The sequence below is a fragment of the Arachis hypogaea genome, chromosome 1, assembly GCF_003086295.3.
Source record: "Arachis hypogaea cultivar Tifrunner chromosome 1, arahy.Tifrunner.gnm2.J5K5, whole genome shotgun sequence".
NCBI classification, from domain to species: Eukaryota; Viridiplantae; Streptophyta; class Magnoliopsida; order Fabales; family Fabaceae; genus Arachis; species Arachis hypogaea.
In genome coordinates, this window is record NC_092036.1 from 23,614,924 (window position 1) to 23,620,444 (window position 5,521).

The following is a 5,521-nucleotide window of genomic DNA, read 5'->3' on the forward strand; positions in this document are numbered from 1 at the left end:
CATGAACAACAAATTCAAAAGACATATGCACTGTTTAAGCATACATTGAGAAATCAAAAGTATTGCCACCACATCAAAATAATTAATTTGTTATAAAATTCAAAATTCATACAATTCTTCTCTTTTTCAATTAAGAACATTTTTCATTTAAGAAAGGTGATGGATTCATAGGACATTCATAACTTTAAGGCATAGACACTAAGACACTAATGATCATAAGACACAAACATAGATAAACATAAGCATAAAAATTTGAAAAACAGAGAAATAAAGGACAAGGAGATTAAAGAACGGGTCCACCTTAGTGATGGCAGCTTGTTTTTCCTCTTGAAGATCTTATGGAGTGCTTGAGCTCCTCAATGTCTCTTCCTTGCCTTTGTTGCTCCTCTCTCATGATTCTTTGATCTTCTCTAATTTCATGGAGGAGGATGGAATATTCTTGGTGCTCCACCCTTAGTTGTCCCATATTGGAGGAAAGTGCATCCCTTGAGGCATCTCAGGGATTTCATGATGAGTGGGATCTCTTGTTTGCTACATCCTTTTCTTAGTGGTGTCCATGAGGACTTGGTCCAACATTTGATCAAAGTTGACCCTTTTTGAGTTTGAAAGGGACCTCGGGGATCACCTTCTTCTTGGCCACAACTTCATAGAAGTGGTCTTGATGCACCTTTGAGTTGAATCTCTCCATCTTTCATGACTCGGAGGTGGAAGCTTTTGCCTCCCTTTCCTCTTTCTAGAGGTTTCTCCGGCCTTAAGTGCCATAAATAGTTATGGAAAAACAAAAATCAACGCTTTTACCACACTAAACTTAGAAGTTTTGCTTGTCCTCGAGCAAAAGAATGAAGAAGAGAGTAGAAGAAGAAGAAATAGAGGAGATGGATGTGGCTTTGTGATTTGGCCAAGGGGGAGAAGTAGTGTTTAGGTTGTGTGAAAATGAAGGATTGAAGATGGGTTTATATAGGAGTGGAGAGGGGGTGTATGGTTAGGTCATTATGGGTGGGTTTGGGAGGGAAAGTGGTTTGAATTTGAATGGTGAGGTAGGTGGGGTTTTATGAAGGATGGATGTGAGTGGTAAAGAGAATAGTGGGATTTGATAGGTGAGGGGTTTTTGGGGAAGAGGTGTTGAGGTGATTGGTGAATGGGTGAAGAAGAGAGAGAGTGGTGGGGAAGGTGGGGATCCTGTGGGGTCCACAGATCCTGAGGTGTCAAGGAAAATTCATCCCTGCACCAAGTGGCGAGCAAAAATGCTCCTTCTGCCAATTCTGGCGTTAAACGCCGGGCTGGTGCCCATTTCTGGCGTTTAACGCCAGCTTCTTGCCCCTTCCTGGTGTTTAACGCCAGTCTGGTGCCCCTTTCTGGCGTTAAACGCCCAGAATGGTGCCAGACTGGGCGTTAAACGCCCATTTGCTGCCCTTACTGGTGTTTAAACGCCAGCAAGTTTTCCTCCAGGGTGTGCTATTTTTCTTTCTATTTTTCATGCTATTTTTGCTTTTTCAATTGATTTTATGACTTCCCATGATCATCAACCTATAGAAAAGATAAAATAATAAAGGAAAATAGATAAATATAACATTGGGTTGCCTCCCAACAAGCTCTTCTATAATGTCAGTAGCTTGACAGTGGGCTCTCATGGAGCCTCACAGATACTCAGATGAATGTTGGAACCTCCCAACACCAAACTTAGAGTTTGAATGTGGGGGTTCAACACCAAACTTAGAATTTGGTTGTGGCCTCCCAACACCAAACTTAAAGTTTGACTGTGGGGGCTCTGTTTGACTCTGTTTTGAGAGAAGCTCTTCATGCTTTCTCTCCATGGTTACAGAGGGATATCCTTGAGCCTTAAACACAAAGGATTCTTCATTCACTTGAATGATCAATTCTCCTCTGTCAACATCAATCATAGCCTTTGCTGTGGCTAGGAAGGGTCTGCCAAGGATGATGTATTCATCCGTGCACTTCCCAGTCTCTAGGACTATGAAATCAGCAGGGATGTAATAGTCTTCAACTTTTACCAGAACATCCTCTACAAGTCCATAAGCTTGTTTTCTTGAATTGTCTGCCATCTCTAGTGAGATTTTTGCAGCTTGTACCTCAAAGATCCCTAGCTTCTCCATTACAGAGAGAGACATGAGGTTTATGCTTGACCCTAGGTCACACAGAGCCTTCTCAAAGGTCATGGTGCCTATGGTACAAGGTATTGAGAACTTCCCAGGGTCCTGTCTCTTTTGAGGTAATTTATGCCTAGACAAGTCATCCAGTTCTTTGGTGAGCAAAGGGGGTTCATCCTCCCAAGTCTCATTACCAAATAACTTGTCATTTAGCTTCATGATTGCTCCAAGGTACTTAGCAACTTGCTCTTCAGTGACATCTTCGTCCTCTTCAGAGGAAGAGTACTCATCAGAGCTCATGAATGGTAGAAGTAATTCCAATGGAATCTCTATGGTGTTAGTGTGAGCCTCAGATTCCCATGGCTCCTCATTAGGGAATTCATTGGAGGCCAGTGGACGTCCATTGAGGTCTTCCTCAGTGGCGCTCACTGCCTCTTCCTCCTCTCCAAATTTGGCCATGTTGATGGCCTTACACTCTCCTTTTGGATTCTCTTCTGTATTGCTTGGAAGAGTACTAGGAGGGAGTTCAGTAACTTTCTTACTCAGCTGACCCACTTGTGCCTCCAAGTTTCTAATGGAAGACCTTGTTTCAGTCATGAAACTTTGAGTGGTTTTGATTAGATCTGAGACCATGGTTGCTAAGTCAGAGTGGCTCTGCTTAGAATTCTCTGTCTGTTGCTGAGAAGATGATGGAAAAGGCTTGCCATTGCTAAACCTGTTTCTTCCACCATTATTGTTGTTGAAACCTTGTTGAGGTCTCTGTTGATCCTTCCATGAGAGATTTGGATGATTTCTCCATGAAGGATTATAGGTGTTTCCATAGGGTTCTCCCATGTAATTCACCTCTTCCATTGAAGAGTTCTCAGGATCATAAGCTTCTTCTTCAGATGAAGCATCCTTAGTACTGCCTGGTGCAGCTTGCATTCCAGACAGACTTTGAGAAATTATATTGACTTGCTGAGTCAATATTTTGTTCTGAGCCAGTATGGCATTCAGAGTATCAATCTCAAGAACTCCTTTCTTCTGATTCGTCCCATTGTTCACAGGATTCCTTTCAGAAGTGTACATGAATTGGTTATTTGCAACCATTTCAACGAGTTCTTGAGCTTCTGCAGGCGTCTTCTTCAGATGAAGAGATCCTCCAGCAGAGCTGTCCAATGACATCTTGGACAATTCAGACAGACCATCATAGAAGATACCTATGATGTTCCATTCAGAAAGCATGTCAAAAGGACACTTTCTGATCAATTGTTTGTATCTTTCCCAAGCTTCATAGAGGGATTCACCTTCCTTCTGTCTGAAGGTTTGGACTTCCACTCTAAGCTTACTCATTTTTTGAGGTGGAAAGAACTTTGCCAAGAAGGCATTGACTAGCTTTTCCCAAGAGTTCAGGCTTGTGAGTCCAACCATATCCTAGCTCTGTCTCTTACAGCAAAAGGGAATAGCATGAGTCTGTAGACCTCAGGGTCAACCCCATTGGTCTTGACAGTGTCATAGATTTGCAAGAATTCAGCTAAAAACTGATGATGATCTTCCAATGGAAGTCCATGAAACTTGCAATTTTGTTGCATTAGAGAAACTAATTGAGGCTTAAGCTCAAAGTTGTTTCCTCCAATGGCAGGGATAGAGATGATTCTCCCATAGAAGTCAGGAGTAGGTGCAGTAAAGTCACCCAGCACCTTCCTTGCATTGTTGGCATTGTTGTTGTTTTCGGCTGCCATGTCTTCTTCTTTGAAGAATTCTGTTAGGTCCTCTACAGAGAGTTGTGCTTTAGCTTCTCTTAGCTTTCGCTTCAAGGTTCTTTCAGGTTCAGGGTCAGCCTCAACAAGAATGCTTTTGTCTTTCCTCCTGCTCATATGAAAGAGAAGAAAACAAGAAAATATGGAATCCTCTATGTCACAGTATAGAGATTCCTTGAGGTGTCAGAGGAAAAGAAAAATAGAAGGAAGAGGTAGAAGAATTCGAACTTATCAAGAAAGACAGAGTTCGAATTATGCATTGAGGAGGAGTGTTAGTCCATAAATAGAAGGATGTGAGAAGAGGGGAAGAAATTTTCAAAAATTAAAGTGAATTAATTAAAAGAAATTTTGAAAAAAAATGGTAATTGATTTTCGAAAACTAAGATTGAGAAAGAAATAAAGTGATTTTTGAAAAAGATTTTGAAATTAGAAATTAAAAAGATATGATTGGAAACTATTTTGAAAAAGATGTGATTAAAAAAGATATGATTGAAAAGTTATAGTTTTTTAAAAGGATATGATTGAAAAGATATGATTTGAAAAACAATTAAAAAAAGATTTGATTTTTAAAATTAATGACTTGGCTAACAAGAAAAGATATGATTCAAACATTAAACCTTTCTCAACAGAAAAGGCAACATACTTGAAATGTTGAATCAAATCATTAATTGTTAGCAAGTATTTTTGAAAAATGAAAAGAAATTAATTTTGAAAATATGATTGAAAAGATATGGTTTGAAAAAGATTTGATTTTGAAAAATTATGGAAACTTGAAAAAAATTTAAATTTAAAAACAAAATCTTCCCTCTTGTGCCATCCTGGCGTTAAACGCCCAGAATGGTATCCATTCTGGCGTTTAACGCCCAAAATGCTACCCTTTTGGGCGTTAAACGCCCAGCCAGGTGCCCTGGCTGGCGTTTAAACGCCAGTTTTCCTTCTTCACTGGGCGTTTTGAACGCCCAGCTTTTTCTGTGTGATTCCTCTGCTGTATGTTCTGAATCTTCAATTCCCTGTATTATTGACTTGAAAAGACATATATTAAAATTTTTTTGAATTTTTAATAATGAGGAATAATCAAAATGAAACTAAGATCAAATAAACAATACATGCAAGACACCAAACTTAGAAGTTTGTATACTACTGACACTAACAAATTGAGAATGCATATGAGAAACAACAAAACACTCAAGACAAAAGAATTTAAAGATCAGAGCAAGCAAATCATCAAGAACAACTTGAAGATCAGTGAAGACACAAGAATGAATTCGAAAAATGCAAGAAGAATAGAAACATGCAATTGACACCAAACTCAAAATGAGACACTAGACTCAAACAAGAAACATAAAATATTTTTGATTTTTATGACTTTGTAATTTTTTTTGGATTTTTCGAATATTATATGGAAAATAAAATAAAGAGATTCAAAATTTTTAATAAGAATTCCAGGAATCATGTAATGTTAGTCTAAAGCTTTAGTCTAAAGAAATTAGACATGGCTAGCCAAGCTTCAGCACGACATTACATTCAAGAGCTAAATTGATGAAAATCAATCAGCTTTGGTGATGATAAAAACATCACCTTGAAACTCTAGAATTCATTCTTAAAAATTCTGAAGAAAAATACTTAATCTAAGCAACAAGATGAACCGTCAGTTGTCCAAACTCAAACAATCCC

The 5,521-nt window shown here is 38.8% G+C and overlaps 1 non-coding gene across 1 annotated transcript; it reads left to right on the plus strand.

Moving 5' to 3' along the window:
• Positions 1–3,326: 3,326 nt before the first annotated feature.
• On the plus strand, positions 3,327–3,434 carry LOC112716981 (small nucleolar RNA R71). Its single transcript, XR_003160537.1, has one exon. It is a non-coding gene; the product is annotated as a small nucleolar RNA R71 (small nucleolar RNA).
• The last annotated feature ends 2,087 nt before the right edge of the window (positions 3,435–5,521 follow it).